Genomic DNA, 16,338 nt, shown 5'->3' with positions numbered 1-16,338 from the left:
ACTTTCTGATCCGATTGATATTGGGTCAGTCTATGAAATGGTATAACTATCGTGTTTTTACTAGGACCACCTCACTATGCAAATCGCGACCGAATGTCCACGACAAAGCGATTTTCGCTAATTTCATCAATTTGTTTCGACAACTTGTCTCGCGTTTTTAATTTAAATCGCATACCGTCGCGTTCAGCACACCTAGCACTATCAGGTGACGTCGTCCGATTGACCGTATTAAAGCCTTATGTGTTCAAAAAAGAACTAGAAAAACACGTCATTTGGTATTTATTTCGGCTGTCTGCCTCTTCATGAAGAAACGAAATAACGGACACCAAATGCATTATACATTAAAGAGCCTTGCTTTCAGAGTGCACTGTACAAGTTTCAAGCGTAGAAAAGAAAAAAATCGAGTTTTTACAATTTTTCGAAGAAAAGTAGGTTCTACGTCTACCCTTGACTTTAAAATGGCCGCCACAGACAGGATAAATTTTTTTTTGCATAAAATATTTTGGCTAGACACTTTGGACACTGCCAGAAACAAGCTAAATTTTTGTAACGTGAATCTGGAATGGTCGAGCATAAGGTCTGGGACGTTTGACATGGAATGACCCAGGGGCGAAAACGTTGTCATTCGGGATGGTGGTTGGCTAGGAGCGTGCTATGTGGTGAAGTTCATTTTTAAGAGTGTAGGGGGTGACGCCTGCTGTGGCCACTGTCAACAACCTGAAACAATCGAACACGTTCTGCGAGACTGCCGAGCATACCATTCTGCACGCGAAGACCACCTCCCTCGCTCCACCTCGGGCACGCTAGCGGACATCCTCTGCTCCGGTGGTTCTTCAGACGAATGTACCGCTAAAGCAAGAAACCTTACTCTCTTTCTGCAGAAGGCAGGTCTTGCTCAACGACCCATCTAATACTTTGCTCTCCCCGACGTACTCATGCACCCTCTACGGATCTCCACCCTTCATCGTCTATCCTCCATCCGTCCGTCCTTCTTCTTATTGATTCTATTTTTTTTTTTTTACTATAGTCGTGACGACGCCCACTTCTGTGTGGCCAACAACGGCGAGCCGATCCTGCCATAACCCCCCCCCCCCCCCCGTATTTGAGCGTATTCGGCTCAGCGATCTATATGTGTTACTATTATTTCGGCAATTTAATGGATTTCCTTCAGAGAACGTGGAAGCACTTGTTTAGGCTGCTTAATATTGTTTCCCTATTTTGAGATGCCGAATCATTCCATTCAGCATCTTGATGTCTAGAGGTCATAGTTTACTGGTATTTTCACACTCTAAAGACTAAAGACTTCAAGACTTCACCGCAGAGCACGCTCTGCGCCAGCCATTGCCACGACTGATAGGGTTTTCGCTTCTGATTGGAAGAGAGAGGGGGCGTACACATTTTTGTGTCAAAATTGAGTCAATAAGGCGTACGACCCTCTCTCTGTGAATCAGAAGCGATACCCTTATCTTTCGTGGCAATGGTTGGCACAGAGCGTGCTCTACGGTACAGTTCTGTTTTTAGAGTCGTGTGCGGCCAACAACAGCAAGCTATTTCGCCTTCCCCCTCCCCCTTCCTGTTTTAGAGTGTACGACACGTCTTCGTTTGTGATACACACTTCTGTCATTTTTTTTTTTTTTCAGTGAATGTGTATTTGAACATATTTCAGGATGAGCTCGAATGCTTAATAATGCATCTCGATAATAGGCTTTGGAGTGATAGGAAATAAAGCACAACGGCGATGTCGCATGGCAATATGATACGAATCACAACGTACCATCATTGAAAAAAAGAATAATAATACGGCACTCAGAATAAAGACCGCAGTTGGAATTCGCTGTCAAAGAAATACGGTTGGTCAACCAGTGAAATAAATACTGTATTCAAGAAATACGAAGAGCGTCAAGTTGAAATAACGGCATTACTTAAAAACTTTATTACCTCGCAGCAACAACCGCTTTACAAGATTACCTGCCCAGGCATAAAAAAACAACAAAGAAAACAATACCCCCGCTACTGAACAGGTGCTCTACAGATGCGAACGAATACTGAACAGAAACGACACAATTTACTGTCGGTATTCTCCGTATCCCCGCTTTAATTTCGTAAAAGATTTATCAATATTTTACGTGCCCCTTCTCGCTATGGCTTTCGGCACGGGTCTTCTATCGTGCCTTATAGGGGTTACAATGCTTTACCCGCATAACCTTCGGGATAACACATCGCCTCATGCATACTCCAAACCCGAGACACTGCACTCTGCCCCCTCCCAAGAGGGCCGTCAATGTCCCGAATATCTCAGACGCTAAAGCATATGTACGTGCACTCTTAGAAAAAAAAAAGATGGAGCAGTTACACCCTTTAGGAGACCTGTAATAGCTGTCGCATATGTCGTACCGAAAACGTTACAAAGTTTTACTTGCTACCTACGAATGATAGGGTTACCGCTTCTGATTCGGTGGGGGGGGGGGGGCGTACGCCTTTTGTAGCAATCTGGATAAATGATAATTGCTTTTACAATCTTTATGAGACCCTATGTTGACCTATAGGTGGTAACTATAGAAGTTTTTCACACCCTTTTTTCTTAGAGTGTACAGCACAAAGCGCAGTGCCGAGACAAAAGAGAATCTTTCGCACAACCTCTGTGTCACGCACCGCGAAGTACCTTCAAGGTAACTTGGGAAATCAGTAGGGGTTCGATGACAGTTAGTAGAGGTTAGTTAGTGCAGTAAAGGTTAGTAGAGTACTAGAGAGTTAGGAGTAGAGTTAGTAGAGCAGTAGAGGGGGCTAGTTAGTAGAACATTTAGTAGAGGTTAGGTTAGAAGTTAGATTACTAAATATCGACCTTTGAAAGCATTTGCAAGGTACCAAGCAACTCGCAAAGGTATTTAAGATACGTAACTTAAACTACTCAAATTACTGTACAAGTCTGCCGTTGTGTATTCTAGTCACCAGCTCGCTTGCTTTTTAGCAATTCTTTCAGTTCGGAGAAGCTTTGATTGGCCACGTGATCAAGCGCGGACATGTAACACCACCTAAAAGCAAAGCCTGATCTCGACAGTGCTTTCAGCAGCCATCAGGCACATGGGCAACCGTAGGTATCCACACAAAGCTTGTGTTCGAAATCGTCTGCGCCGATTGACTTTCATCCTGACTTACGTTCGAAGAAGTGAAAAGAGGTCTTCTCTATTTAGGTGGTGCTGGCAGTTGACGCCATAATCCACTTTTCATTAGCGCGGAGCACGATGAAGGCCACGTCTCGCGTGTCGGGGACGTAAATTGAATTGCGCTAAACTTTTGAACGAATTAAGATGTCGTGCCAGAGAGTAGGTGCTCAGGATAATTCGACATTCGATTAGCGAGCAAAATGTCCGACGCCGAGCTGGTGGGCAGTTTCAGCGGGCCTCATTACCCGTGTCAGAAAACATGGAAGTAGTCCAACGAGTATGTGAGTCCAGTAAATGCTAATAATTCTCACTAAGAACGAACAATTACTTTCACGGAGAAGTAAAATGTCATATAGCATGTGGGAATCATCGGTTCTTCTAATTTTAATCTATTATCTGTCTTGAACGGTCAAACACACCCTGTCGTCACCATATAGACACATTATTGCTATTATGCGTCGAGGTGGGGTCATATTATAAGAATAATGTAATAGATGGGCATGTCTTAGTGATACCAGCATACGATCTCCTCGATCTGGAGTTCGCATGGCCAGGCCGAACGAGACCTAAACATGATGGGAATTGATATTCATGGGAATGAAGGACAAACACACAAAGCCTCATGGGCCTAAGAACAATGAACGAAGAAACAAGGAAGTCATTGAAAAGGTTAGCCAGCTACAGGCTTTCTGTGTTTGTCCTTTCTTCTGTGTTCCATCCTCAGAGCATTATTTTTCAGCATGTTCAACAGATGCCGCTTGCGTCGCCCCGTCGTATGAATGTGTGTGTGGGTGAGGGAACATGTAAGAGTGAAAGTGGAATGGGTGAGTGAGTGGATGTAGTTTGTTTTGTCCCTTCAGATGACGCAACCTTGGAAGTCATAGGGAAGGCGTGTTACCTTAGCTCTGTTGGTAGAGCCCTCGATCGGTAAGCAGCTAGCAAGCTAGCTAACCTTTTGAGTGACTTCCTTCTTTCTTCGAGACCTGAAGGTTATTCTCGACTACCATACCCGCAGGATGTAAAAAGAAAAAAACTTACGGGTGTTTCTAGGTTGAGACCCCTGTAGAAATACAGGGTGCCTTCTTTGTTCGATACAGATATTTCATAAAAAAACTATAAGGGCTATAGACATCCTGTTTTAACTTCTATCATCTCTGTGCCGGCGGACGTTCTTGGCGATCTGTTGCTCAACCGTCGAATGACTAATTACCTAAAAATCGTTAATTAACATTTTAATTATAAAAGCTACTAAGTTATCCCAATGAGAACATCTGTTCCTTTCGGTCGCCCGATATCGCAGCCGTTGTCAGAACAAAAATCCGTTCGATAGATCGTCCGCAAAAAAATCGTGAATGAACACTTTTTTTGTTCATTGCGCACCTTCGGAGACTCGTCTTTTCTTCACCCCTAATGTGGGAGGGTGAAAGAGGACACTGTCACCTCTTGCGTTCTGTAAGAAGATTAAAATAAAACAGAAAATGCAGCCCAAGATAAGGGCAGTTCTGATAGCGTCACCCGATACGTGCGTTTTGTTTCCGCAAGTTAAAGCTCATCTTCGACGCCTGAGGCAGCACTGTGCTCCTTCATCCTCTCACGTTGGGGGTGAAGGAAAGACGAGTCTCCGAAGATGCGCAATGAACAAAATAAAGAATAAAATGGTGTTCCTTCACGAATTTTTTGTGGACGGTCTACCGAGCGGATTTTTGTTGTGAAAACGGCTACGATATCGGGTGACCGAAAGGAACACATGTTCTCATTGGGACAACTTCGTAGCTTTTATAATTAAAAAGTTAATTAACTATTTTTAGGTAATTGGTCATTCGTCGGTTGAGCAACAGATGGCCAAGAACGTCCGTCGGCCCAGAGATGATAGAAGTGAACACAGGATATCTATAGCCCTTATAGTTTTTTAACGAAAAATCTGCATCGAAGAAAAAAAGACGCCCTGCATATATAGGGTGTTTCATGAAGCTCCCCCGCATGAGTAGTTTGTGAACAGGTGGCGCTTTCGAAAACCTCTTTTCATTGAGCGTCCCTGCGACATCAAGTTTAAGTTGTTTGTTTCTAGTAGTTTCTAGTTCAAGTGTTTTTTAGTTTCTCAGTTTGTACGGAGTTAATGCCGTACAGATTGGAACACAGTAATTAATATACGTTAAACGGCACGAGCTAAGCGGATTAAACGCCACAGGAGTGAAATTGATCCAGTATTATATACACAAAAAACCGACGCGGGACCTGTCGCAGATGGGCAAGAAGTCAGTGTCCAGCCAAAATGTCAAAAAGTCAATAAGAGCTGTGACTAATTTTCGTGCGATAACGGGATACTCGGGGGGAGGGGGGTAACGTACACTCTTAAAAATGAACTTCACCACATAGCACGCTCCTAGCCAACCATCATCCCGAATGACAACGTTCTCGCCCCTGATTTGTTGAAAACGGGAGGAGGAGCCTATTTTGTGCCGTGCATAATGGGCACAAAATAGGCTCCTCCTCCCGTTTTCAACAAATCAGGTGCGAGAACGTTGTCATTCGGGATGATGGTTGGCTAGGAGCGTGCTATGTGGTGAAGTTCATTTTTAAGAGTGTAGGGTAGACGAGCGGTCTGCCTGCCTATGCTGGCGGCATGTTACTAGGGGGAGAGGGAAAGGGAGGGAGGGGAGGGGGAGAACAGATATATTAGTTGCCAGTAGGCATCATGTGTTGCTATCGCCGCCCTTGTGGGTCGGCGACCTTGAAAAAGTCCAGAAGAGCTCTCTGGATGACACAGGGATAGACAATCTCCTCGAGTTCAGGCGCGCCGGTGGGCGTGCTCGAGGGCGCTGTGATGTTTCTTTTTTTTTTTTGTAAATCCGGAAGGTAGTCCTCGGAGCCAAGAAAAAAAAAAGGATCCGTTCAAGGTACAAAGTTGCAATCAACGTGTTTCGTGTCGTTGTATCGCCAGCTACAACTTTCTCAGTGATATTTTGTTCCAACCCTTGTAATTACGAAATGACTAATTAATTTCACTTAATTAATTACAAAACAAGAACTACTTTGAGCATCCTCACATCGCTGGTAATACTAAGCAGTCCGTCTTTCTTGGTGTGCGCTGAGATTTTTTCCTTTGTTTACTTTGGCTCATTTTTCGTGGAACACCCCGTATATCTCCTGACAGGCAGAAGCAAACTTCCAAAGTATTCTCGAGTGAGGTAATGCCCATAAATTGTACCCCTTTATGCCTATCTGACACTTTTCACACCCAATAGACAAGGACACTGCACCCTCCTATGTCTTAGAATAAATTCCACTACGCGGAAAGCAAGGGGCACCCGCTAACACAGGCACACAACTGCCCTATATCCCAACGACCTAGCGACGAAACTAGTTGAGAACGATACCAAACGACCGCATTACATCAGAACATGTAGAAGGAAGGCGAATATCTGGAAAACATTCAGTCTCTTCGCCCTATCTGAGGAGCCGCTGCCATTACATCCGGAAGATGGTTGCGCTTCCTCCTCCGATAGCAGAAGTGATATGTGTGTCACCCGTTTTGTTCGTTGTTGATGTGCGCTCTATCTCTTCCGTCCCGATCCGGCTTGCGAAATCCCCCTAACTAATGGTGTTCTGGCCTCCTCTTCTGCTCCGGCCTGCCGTTAGCAGTAGGGAAGTTTGTGAAAGTTTGTATGGCTAGGGTAAGCTGGAAAGTTTTACTGCACCTCAATGTAGCGCTTCGTGCTTGCGCCAGATACGCTGTAATCGTTTTCGTCCTGTGTTGTGCCTTATTCGTTTCTGTTGTTAGCAGGGTGTCGCTGCTGTAATACTGTTATGTTTGCTTGTTTTAAATGCGACAGCATTTATGAGCGGATACACTGCATTTTCTTGAGGCGGGGTATGTCGCCGCGTAAGACCTGCACTCATTGGCTGCTGCTTAGAGAGGTGTGTTGTGATAACGCTGTAATGTTCCCAGGCGATAACAAACGTGGCAACGAAACGTGGAAAAACTCACTCGCAGCCGTTAAATGCGGCAGTGCCAGCAGCACGATGCAGACAGAAAAAGAAGAGACAACACAAAGCTGAAGGAGTGGCCCATTCAACACAGCAGCTTTTTTTCCCTTTCTATTTCCATTCTATTCTACAGCAGCATCGCAGAGAGTAAACAGAGGACAGTACAGAGCTCAAACACGGCAGTATGGCATGTAAGCAAATAAACATCTTTGCATTTCGTTAACTTGTATGCTGCCGTGTTCGCTGGGGCAGCGGCTGTGGTGAAACAGGTCGGCGTGTGATTTTGAGGTGGACTTTCCCATAAGTCTTCAAGCCCGGATATAAAACCGCCGTGAGAGAAGGCGCCTTTCAGATGTCAGACTATAGACGTCTTGACCCCACGCACGGCGGCGCAAGCAGTTGTCGGTGGAGGAACTTCTCCAGTTCAAGCGTAAGTGTGTCTGTGTACGAGGGAGACTTCAGACCAGCGCAAAGCGCGTTTGTTCAAAATGCGACACGCTAAGCGGGCGATGCAAGACAGCTGCAAGACGCAGACTGCAGCGAGCTGTGCAGCCCGTGCACCAGCACATCTGAACCCCAACTGCAGGAGATTATGCTTACCAGCAAATAAGCTCACGGTCCTCCCCTGTCCCCCCATCCCACTCCCCTCTCCCCCGAACAACGCGCCGTCAGCCTAGGCAGACAGATCGTTCGCCTGCGCAACGTCCTCCTCCTCTTCTTCAGCGGGCGAGAGTGTCGCACGATAACGACAAACAGCACCAGCTTCATCTACAAAGTAAGGAAGCCGCGCACTAGACAAAAAATAAAATAAACATAAATAGAACTACATACTAGTCTTGAGTTTTTTGAAGACATGGTGCAACGGACCAAGGAGAACGACAAGCATGGAGGCCCTTGACATGCAGAACCCCAATGTGCATGTTACCAACATAGCGACTGAACCGGTACTGGCCAATGGCAACGTCCTTGCCATCTCGGAGACATGAACCAGCCTATCGCGACATTGGAGGGCTTGTGATGCGTTTCCCTTACGAAGAGAGAAGAAAACCGAAATGGCCAGTGCCGCCACCTACTCGAGAAATGACGAAACTATCTTAGCAGCCAAGACAGTTACGCTCAAAGTAGACGATAAGGTAGAACACGCCCTACACTCTTAAAAATGAACTTCACCGCATAGCACGCTCCTAGCCAACCATTATCTCGAATGATATCGTTATCTGCCCTGATTTGTTGAAAACAGGGGCGTACGCCTTTTCTGTGACAATTATGAACAGCATAAGTGTCACAGAAATGGCGTACGCCCCTGTTTTCAACACTTCACTACTGACTTCAATATGAACATTAAGAAGCCCCAGAACAACTGGTTCGCGACGAAGGAAAGCTTCGACTAGTCAGTGACGATACATTACCAGAACTCGTTACGGGAAGTGTTATAGATTGTGTCTTCGTCAAGAGCAAGCTTCGTCAACAAGCTAATGGGGGCCAAGTACGTCAGCTAGTTCAGTCTTCACAGGCCTCTATTATCCATCGTCGGAGTATGCCAGCGATGTGCTCTTAAATACTATCGGATTTCAATGACAATCTGCACAGCAATTTCAGCCGTAATTTTGTAGAGTGTGTGTGTGTGTGGGAGGGGGGGGGTTCTATTTGCGCCATTTTGGGCGGTGCAAAAGTTTAACAGAAAGGATGTCGCTAATTCTCCGTATACACTTAAAAAAGAAGTTCACCGCATTGCACGCTATTAGCCAACCGTCATTCCGAATAACATCGTTCCCTCCCCTGATTTGGAGGAAAAACGGGAGGCCTCGGCCTTTTTGTGACACTTATGCCGTCATGTTAATTGTCACAAAAATGCGTACGCCCCTCCGTGTTCAACAAGCGATGTGATTCGGGACGATGGTTGGTTACACTCTAAACACAGAGGGGGAGTGTCGAGGTAGCTTGCCGTTGTTGGCCGCACTCAAGTGAGCATCGTCACGACTATAGCCAAAAAAAAAAGGAAAGTGGGAGACGGGAGTTGAGGTCTTCAGAGTGATGCATAGGCAGGATCACCGATACTGAGGGGACGGAGGTACACTGTAGGTGAGAGGTGCACTAGAGTCGTCTTTTCGCTAGGCCCGTTTCTTGAAGAAAGCGCACGATGCTCCTACACTTTAAACACAGAACTTCACCGCATAGCACTCTCTGCACCAACCGTTGCCACTTGTTATAAGGTTACCGCTTCTAATTCGAAGAGAGACGGGGGCGTACGCCTTTGTGTGTGAATTATTGCATATCCAAATTGACACAAAAAGACGTATACGCCTCTCTTCTATCTTCGAATAAAAAGCGATAACCCTATCATTCGGGGCAATAATTGGCGCAAAGTGTGCTGTTGCGGTGAAGTTCTGTGTTTAAAGTGTAGGAGCACCACTGGACCCCTTCATCACTCTCTGGCTATACATACCGTTTTCACCGCTTCCAGTTTGGTGCCAAAACGACATCCGGTTTCACAGCAAACACGCTCTGCGCCAACCACTGTTTCTGATAGATACAGTTATCGCTTCTGATTTGAGGAGAGAGAGGGTCGTATACGCCTTGTTGTGGCAATTCAAATTGCCACAAAAAGGCTTACGCCTCCCGTTTTCAACAAACCAGGAAAAGGAAAGATATAATTCTGCATGGCGAATGGTTCCCAGCGTCCTTAGTCGCGGAAGGACCGGAAGTCTTCGTGGCACCGGAAGTTGTGGCGGGGGCTTGTTTATGTTTGCCCGAGAATGTCATGTATAGTCGTGACGATGTCCGCTCGCGTGTAGCCAGCAACGGCGAGCCACTTTTGACGGTACCCCCTTTTTTCCTTTCTTTCACTTTCCGTCTCCCAGACGCCCTTTGTCCACCAAAACTTTGCAGACGACGCCGACGGACGCGTGTAGTGCCATCCGGCGTGCAACATGTCAACCTCTCAAGGAGCATCAGATCGGTTGGTGCTCAAAATGCTCAACGGCCATTGCCTTCAATGATAATCCAAATGTGACAGCAGTATAACAGCAGCGACTTTTCCCAAAGCTATCCACGACTTTTTGACATGGCAAGTTGCGAGACACTGCGACTTTTCTTTCTTCATGCATGCGCATGTGGGCACTGAGGTAATATCCTACACGTCTTATCAGACGCTGTTAAACGCTCACGTTCTCTGTGTTCCTTTTCCTTCTCCCCTGTCGTTAATGTAATCATCGCACAGTAACGGCTTTGCCACTTCCAACCTTGTTGCAAAGGCTGTCCTCTGATTAATTCTTGCTCTAATCACCATCATTGGTAGTCATCAGGGACATATTCGTCATCACCATGACCAATGTGCGGTCGCCGCAAGTTTACTCACCCTTGTACATCAGTTACACGGTACCCAAAGTCTGGTTTGCAAGGGTCGGATTACCGGTGAACACTGTGGGGATCGGCATCACAAGATACAGCACAACATTCCCTGGCGTTGAGTTCGCATACCTTTTTCTCTTCCACAGGTCAGGACGCGTACCAGCACAGTTGGGAGTGCCAGCAGTGTGTGGGGGGACATGATGAATAGTAACTGCTCTGAGAGTGAAACCCATAAAGTGATAGATACGACAGCAGCCTCAATGTTCGTAATAATGCGACAGACTGAAATGTGTGGTGTCTCCTGACAGTGTTTGAAATAATGACACACCGCATAGTGGCGAATTTACGATTTGAAAGTGAAGTTCTAGCTTAGGTAACTGGCATGACCTGTTGTTGACATACATGTCAATAATATAACGTTAATAACTCGTCTTTTGCGCATATCTTAACAGATTCAATGAACTGTTGCCAGCAACTATAGCCTACACACCAGCCTGATTACACTATGTTTCTTTCTCTGAACTTTCTTCTCCTGTTCAACACGAGTTCCTAACGCCTGTAACTATATAACACTGCATCACTTTTCGTCCGGGCTATCCATCGAGTATAAGATAAGAAAAGCAAGATCTTTATGATTTACAGTAAGAGTCCATAGGGGATTACAAAAGAAGTTAAAAAGTTCTTTCCTTTTGTAGAACTTTGTTACCGCTATAAGCTACTTTGTTTGACAAAAAGCAAAACATGAGCCGTACATCGTGAAGGTCTACGGCTTGCTGCACCCCTCACAGTTGCTGTAATCCTACTAGCCGGTCTTTTGTGGAAGCATGGCGTCTCGAGAATTAATCTCTCAATGTTTCGCGAAGGTGACTGGGCTTTGACCCAAGCGAATAAACTTTTGATCCGATATTCGGTAAGTATCTTCAGCGAGGAAATCGATTCCTTTAGAAAGTAAATGTTAAAGTCGTGTAGTGATATTGAACGGTGCAGGCGCGTTGCGGGATCGCAGAAGTTTGAGCCCGCAGTTCTTAAATAGGGATAGACAGTGCCCTAGTACCTTTTTCTTTAAAGGCACAGACTGTACAGTAATCTCGTAGAAAGATGACGGCAGCAGCGAGACAGATTTATTCTGCGAGAAGTGCTGATATACGCTCTAGTCGAACGGGTCACTACTACAGTGTGCAAGGGTATCAGGACGAGGTTAGATGGGACTAGGTTTTTGATAAGGGATTTGATATTGGTATGTGTTTATTGTCGTTACATTTATTTATTTTTATTTATTTATTTTGAAATACTGCAGGCTAATACAAGCTCAAGCGGGAGTTAGTGTTGAAACACATATACAGCAGAAGGATATGGCGTCATAATGGTGAAAAGAAAAAAGGAAGTATAATTACAGCAATGGTAACACTAGCAGACATTAACAAGATCATAGCAAAAGTATAGCAATAACGAAGCGGGAAGTTGACTCAAGTTGTTGTGTGTAAATATTTTGTGAAGCGAATGTACATAATATTGTCTCTATTCTTGTAACTGTTTGTTGTATGTTGTGCTTCGGGTGTTCGGGTGTGTGTGTTGTTGCTACCGTTAATAAATTTTCCTATTACATAACGAAGCGTGACACATTAGCACAATAAATACAATGGGCATCTCCAGGCTCGAGATAATCTATACTTTAGAACAAATTCAAGTGGGCATTAAAGGATTCGTATGATTCGAACGCGTTTTGTGGTAGCCGATTCCACTCCTCAATTGTTCGGGGAAAATAATAATTTTTATATCGGTTTGTACGTGCAAATATTGGAACTAGTGCGTGAGAATGGACATGTCTTGATCGTCTTTCTTAGATATGTGCCTCGCTGGGTCAATTTTTAATCTTTGGAAATATAGGTCGTACAGAAAGTTTAGCCTCGCTTGTCGTCGCCGAACTGATTGGAGAGGAATTTGGACTTCATTTAGCATTCGAGAAGGGGACTGATGACCACCATACCGATCGAAAACAAAGCGAATAGCCAACCTCTGGATTTTCTCTAGGCTAGTTATGTCGTTTTTTATGTGGGGGTCCCATACAATAGAAGCATACTCTAAAGTCGGGCGAACAAGAGACTTATATGCGGTCACTTTCACCTCAGGGTTTGTACCCTTTAGCCGGCGTCTAAGAAGGGCCAATATTCGTCTAGCGGTTGAACAAATATTAGCCATGTGCTTAGACCATTTCAAGTCACTGGTAACAGTTAACCCTAGACACTTGTATTCGTGGAGTTCAGTTAATAACGCTCCTCCAATATTATGAGTAACGATGGAGCTGTTTTTTTGTAGTGACACGCATAAAGACAGTCTTATTAATGTTCACATTCATCCCCCAATCATCACTCCACAATTTCAGTCGTTTCAAGGCCTCACCTAGCAACATCTGGTCATTTACAAAGTCATTTATAGAGTACGGGAATATAAGATACAGTCGTCAGCAAACATTCTTGTTGTTGTAGTACGAAGTGCGTTGTTTGTTGGCCGTCGAAAATTCTGGAGTGGTCATTTGGCTTGGCTTAGTGCTAGAGATTATGCTCCCTGAATGATGGACGTAGAAGAAATGGAGGTATTATGCTCATACCTGCACAATTGCTTTGAGAACGAGAAGATCGAGTTACTCACGCGTCACAGTAGGTTCTTTCATGTGTGTGTGTGTGTGTGTGGGGAAAGAAGGAAGAGCAGGGGGTATATGCATAGTTGAATGAAAAAAAAATAAGAAAAAAGGGAAATGATGTAACAAAGATTGGTACGGTGTTACCAAAATGAGCGCGGATGCTGCTCTACACTCTAAAAACTGAACTTCACCGCATAGCACGCTCTGCGCCAACCATTGCCACGAATGACTAGGTTATCACTTCTGATTCAAAGAGAGAGAGAGGGGGGGGGCGTACGCCTTTTTGTGTTAGTTTGGATACATGCTAGTTGACACAAAAAGGCGTACGCCTCCCGCTCTCCTCGAATCAGAAGCGATAACCCTATCATTCGTGGCAATGGTTGGCGCAGAGCGTGCTATGCGGTGAAGTTCAGTTGTTAAAGCGTAGCGCGAAAGCCAACGGCTAAAAGCAGTCGATGAACAAATTAAAATGGTACAAATGAGCTGGTCAACTGGAGAAAGGGATAAAAACTCAGCTGAAACTTCGTGGCATGACCTCTGTAGTGCTGCCAATTATTCTGAAAAGGACTAGCCTTAATTCCGCTCTTAAAACAGAACTTTACCACACAGCACGCTGAAGGCCAACCATTCACTCTAAAAACAGGACTTCACCGTATAGCACGTAGTGCGCCGATCACTGCCGCGAACGATAGGGTTATCGCTTTTGATTCTAGGAGAGAGGGAGGCGTACGCCTTTTTCTGGTAATTACCGTATACCCAAATTGCCACAAAAAGACGTACGCCCTCCTCTATCTTCGAATCAAAAGCGATAACCCTGTCATTCGTGGCAATGGTTGGCGTACAGCGTACACTCTTAAAAATGAACTTCACCGCATAGCACGCTCCTAGCCAACCATGATCTCGAACGATATGGTTATCTGCCCTGATTTGTTGGAAACGGGAGGCGTACGCCTTTTTTTGTGACACTTATGCTGTTCATAAGTGTCACAAAAAAGGCGTACACCCCCCATTTCCAACAAATCAGGGCAGATAACGATATCGTTCGAGATCATGGTTGGCTAGGAGCGTGCAATACGGTGAAGTTCATTTTTAAGAGTGTACTCTGCAGTGAAGTACTGTTTTTAGAGTGTGGGGCGTACGCATTTTTGTGACAATTACCATAACACCATAAGTGTCACAAAAAGGCATACGCCTCACGTTTTTAACAAATCAGGGGAGATCGAGCAGTCTTGGGTAGTAACTAAGTTACTTTTAACTCGTAACTGTAACTAGTTACTTTTGGGGGTAACTAGTTACAGTAACTAGTTACATTTCCAGAGAAGTAACCTTTAACTGTAACTAGTTACATTTTGCAGTTACTTTGACAGAAATAGTAACTAGTTACTCGAATAAATGTCGTTCCTTTTTTTTTATTTGCTCTACCTTCCCCTACTTCCCCCTAACAGTGTATTCCTTCCTTTTATCCGTAATCGGCATGTGCCCCGTGCCTTGGGCTCTTGACCAAGCGGGGAATTCCAGCTTTGCGGACTGAAATTAGTTGACGTAAGAGACCCTCAACGGTCGGAGGTCGGAGTGAGTCATATGTGAGTATGTGTCACTGCCCTAGCACGGGATCCTGCCTCCTGTGGATATGGACAAGGGAATGATTATGCACAAAGAGAAACTTTCCGGTCAGCTCATTGCGCTCAGACCAGTGCAATGGCTAATCCTTTTCCGGTTGCTGCTACCATAAGCTTCCGTGGCCGCTCTATGGAGCAACCTTCGAGTTTTTATCATGGAAGGACGAGAATAATTTAACTGTAAAGTGCAGGCTATGGGATAAGACGTACTCGGCAAATAGGACGTCAACTTCAAACCTGAAAAAGCACCTGAGACGAGTTCTTTGTTCTTGTGTATGTCTCTCTCTCTATACGCTACGAAACGCGTGCATGTCACCGTGCTCTTCTTTTTCACCGCGATGCGCCAGGTCGCATGCACATGTCGTATTTTTCCGTGTGGGATAACCGCGTATTAACTTATACTGCTTCTGGTTAAGTGCCAGACAACTTTTATTGCACTTCAGTAAATGTAAATAAATGTATGTTTTTAACAATTGTATCACCCTCTCATGGTCATTTTTATAAAAAGTAACTGTAATGTAACTAAGTTACTTTCTCTCAGTAACTGTAACTGTAACTAGTTAATCGACCAAGAAAGTAACTATAACTGTAACTTAGTTACTATTTTTGGCAGATCAACTGTAACTGTAACTCAGTTACTTTTTAGAAGTAACTTACCCAAGACTTTCGGGATGACGGTTGGCTAAGAGCGTGAAGTTCTGTTTTTAAGACTACTACGCAACTTACGATAGCTAATGTTTTAATTAGCTAGCGCAAAAAGTCTCTCTAGCCCTTTCTTTTGTCCCTTTTTTCTTCTAATGAAGATATTCCCCACCCTCAAAAAAAATAAAAAATAAAAACAAGAGAAGAGAAATGTTTTAATCGCAGGTCTTGCATAGAGAAATGCCATATGGGGAGGCCCGAAAAAGTGTCCCGAAGACATTTATGTGACTTGTCGCATCTTCTATTCTGGAGCCTCCCGCCTCACCGCGCTTCATGTGGTGAATTTCTTCATTCATTCATCATCAATTTATCTGTTGTTGCTGTCTGGAGCTTCTCATCTCCTTTCACTTGCTTTCGGTTTGCCGAGTATCTACACGCACACAAGAGAAAGTGAATGTAACAAACAAATAAAAAGACAATGTGAAAGGAAGCAATATAACACATACTTGGTTGAGATGAATGCGATTAAGAAAGCGCCGTAAGAGGTACAGGCAGAGAGGATAGCGAAACATTTGCGACATCGAAATTTTGTATTGGACGTCCTTCCTAGTTCCACAATTTGACCACCCTTACAAAGGTCAGGAATTCTGGAGGAGGTTCTGCACCTTTCCCTACACACTCTTAAAAATGAACTTCACCTCATAGCACTTATGCAGTTCATAATTGTCACAAAAAAGAGCGCCACCATAACTGACTGACTGATCTCCTCGCTGTGTAGATAGATTGTCATTCCTGTGTGCATGCTATCGTTGTTCATCTGTTTATATGTGTTCATGTGTGTACTCACGTGTGTGTGTGTGGCATTGGGGGTGTATGCGTGTGCGTTGCAGAGTTTATTGCGTCGAATAAATCTTCCCACTACAGAAAGGCGTAC

Source organism: Ornithodoros turicata, chromosome 3 (assembly GCF_037126465.1).
Source record: "Ornithodoros turicata isolate Travis chromosome 3, ASM3712646v1, whole genome shotgun sequence".
Classification (NCBI taxonomy): Eukaryota; Metazoa; Arthropoda; class Arachnida; order Ixodida; family Argasidae; genus Ornithodoros; species Ornithodoros turicata.
The sequence above is the reverse complement of the archived record's forward strand: the minus strand, read 5'-3'. Positions refer to the sequence as shown.